Source organism: Callospermophilus lateralis, unplaced genomic scaffold (assembly GCF_048772815.1).
Source record: "Callospermophilus lateralis isolate mCalLat2 unplaced genomic scaffold, mCalLat2.hap1 Scaffold_406, whole genome shotgun sequence".
Classification (NCBI taxonomy): Eukaryota; Metazoa; Chordata; class Mammalia; order Rodentia; family Sciuridae; genus Callospermophilus; species Callospermophilus lateralis.
Window position 1 is genome coordinate 558,473 of NW_027514359.1, and position 3,264 is coordinate 561,736.

The following is a 3,264-nucleotide window of genomic DNA, read 5'->3' on the forward strand; positions in this document are numbered from 1 at the left end:
CATTAAAAAAATAAGAATTAAAAAGCTAAAAATAAATATATGTTAAAGTTAGAAAATTTGATTACACTGGTCTTGCTTTTATAAAAGGCAAAAATTGGCAAAAAAATTTTTCCTTGGTTTTAAAATTATGTTTCTAAATATAGCAAATTTGTCTCAATAAGCTGTGGCATTAGGGAAGGAGTCAGAGAAGCCAGTGATTTTGTCATGCCCAAGGCCATGTGATCTTGAGTTAACACCATCCTTATGCAAACTGATCCAGTTATCTAGGTTTTGGTCTGGCCTGTAGGCACTGGAGCTTATAACAGATGTTCTGTTCATGTACTGACCTAGTGAATCACGCCAATTGGACTGGTTTCTGGTCTTCTCTTCCTGTAGGGAATGGATAGTGTTTTTGATTTATTGTCTGATAGTTAGATTTTTCAGAAGGGGCATAACTTAGTTCAGGTTCATGGCTCAGCATCTTGAAAATGATTCAATAACCCTTGAGGTTTGTTTCTTTGGTTTTTGTTGTAAACATAGCTTCAGAAATTGAGTCTGCAGATCAATTGTCAGTTAAGATTATTTCTGCAAAAAATACTAAAATGTAAAAATTTCAGTTACACCTGTGGTTTCAAGATTTACATTATGCCACATAGTTATTTTATCCATTTATTTTTCAATAAATTAACTGAGATTGCATGCATAACTAGATATCTTTTTAGGAGGAAAATGCCAGTAAAATACATTTTTTTTGCATATATCTATCATATAATTTTGCAAAACTCAGTTAGATGACTGATTTGTTTCCTTTTCATTGGGTTGGCACTTTGGGATAAAATTGACCACAGATAATTTTAGGTTCTATAAAAGTTGGAAATTTAGGAGTGCATGAACAATTATCACCAGAAATAGATTATCATCGAAGATGCTGTTAAAGTTAACTCATACAGTCAAGAAAATACTAATAAATAAATCTCATTTTAATCTCACAAAACATTTATGATGTGCATCATTTCATGGGATTCTAGATTAGACCCACCATGAATGGATTCCCAAGATAGGTTTTATTCTTCAAGGGGTGCACACACCAGGATACCTCATCTGAAGGATTTTTATGTGGTGAACAATTTGTTCTTTTTAAGCAGTCAAGGATGCAAACACCATCAAGATGTTCTCAGAGTTGTCGAAAGATGAATATGCTAACTCAGAAGTTTTCTTTTCTCCTATCTTAAATTTTTCATTTTAGCATACAATTAGGAATGCTCTCTGGCAGTTTCTTTCAGCAATACCAGATAGCCAGTCATGACCCTATGTCCCTTTTCACTCAGTGACTGTACACTGCATGCTGCTAAGTGGACAAGCTTCATGTTTCAACAGAATTACCTGGGAGAAAATCCAGTGAAGATTCTATTTGTCTTTCGTGAACTGTGGCCTGCATTTTTACCATCATCCACCCCCAACTTTTGCTTTTGTGCATTATTCTCTGTCTAGTTTTGCAGTTTACCTTAGTAAAGTGTAAGATATAATGATGTAGGCAGCAAAGTCAAAGGATTGATCCAGGATTCCTGTGGTCCGATCAATGCCTCAGATCCAATAGTTTCCCAGAGACCCAACTTCATTCTACAATGACTCATGCTGCTTGTCTTATTTGAGGATTCCCCTAATTTAAAACTTCATGTGACTTTGGTACACAAGGATAATTACAGACCCTGTGCACCTTGTCCTTGTACATTTAATGCACACATAGGAGTCCATTTGGTCTTCAGCTTCTATATATTACTGAGCAGTGAGCTACCAGTCAAACTAAGCCACAGTAACTGACTGCAGCTGAGGGCAAGCAGATTTTGTGGGAGATGATAGTGGAAAATAGGGCAGAGTAAGAACCAGTTCTTGGTTGAGAGAAAGCATCCTAATGATGTTGACATGGGCCCAGAGGCTCTGGCAGAGAACACAAGTGTGACCTTTGTGATTTGCTAGGCAGGCTGGCACTTGTCTTGACACACTTTGGAGAGATGCCCTGGAGAAGTATCAACACTAAACTCCCCTTGTGGAAGTAGCTGGAAATGGACGCCTTCACCACTGGCTTTCTGCATGGTGGCTATCTCAATTCTTTTTTGCTGATTAATTAACATCCAACTTAATTGCCAACTTACTGATCCTCATTTTACTTACTGTCCCACATTGTTTGATTTCTCTTCCAATCCTCCAGAGTCTTAACCCCTCACGAGTTCCTGCTAGGGCTGACAGTTGTTTTTCTCCCTCATCCTTGGTATTTATTTATTTTTTTTATGAAGCCAGTAGTTTGAAATGAAAGGTGATCTTGCAGAGAAAAGACAAACTTCTTTATAGTCTCAGCAGCACCTCCAGTCAGCTCTGCAGTTCTGATTCAAGGTGACTGCTTTTTATGTTACATTTCTTATCTTAACATTCCATTTCAGGAGCTGCCAGAACATTCATTTCATTTTTAATATGAATGCAAAAATCCTCAAAGCATCTACAGGACCACTGAGGCTTACTAATTATATTCATTAAATAGTACTCAAAAATAAAGGCGTTTGTCTCTTATTGTGTTTTTATTTTCCCAAGACTTCCTCTCCACAGTACTTTATTAAATAACAGGCTGTGTTTAATAGCCCTTCCTGCTAAAGCAGAAGGCTCACAAGGTGTTGGTTCATTCAATTTTGTGTTAGTGCATCTTGGTTAGTGTCAGTTTACTCCTGAATGACTGCATCTATCACTCTGATATTCTGGGTGTTCTAAAGTAGTCAAAAATATGATTGACATGATGTCTAATTTTGGAGCTATAAATGTGTTTAAAAATAGCATCAAAAACTTCTTGAAATTTTTGAAAATTATTTTAAATAAGGGGAAAGAATTCCTATTACTCTACTAATATTTTTAAAATAACATGAAGTAAATACATGTTTTAAATTGTACATTTCTGAGTGTTGACACATCCATCGACTTATGGAACAACCAGTACGCTCTGAGTACACGATTACTCTTAACACCCTTTTGCTGTCTCTTGGAAATCAGAGCCTTCTGTGACCCTAGCCCTGGCAACCAATGCCCTGCTTTCCATCTGGATTGTTCTACCTTTTCCAAATGTGTGTGTGTGTGTGTGCGTGTGTGTGTGTGTGTGTGTGTGTGTGTGTATGTACATATGAGAATGCATGAATAAATAAAATCACTATCAAGCAAACTTTGAGACTGTTTCCTTCACAGTACATGCCTTGGAAATTCCCACCCATATGATTGTATGCATCAAGTGTTCATTTCTTCTAT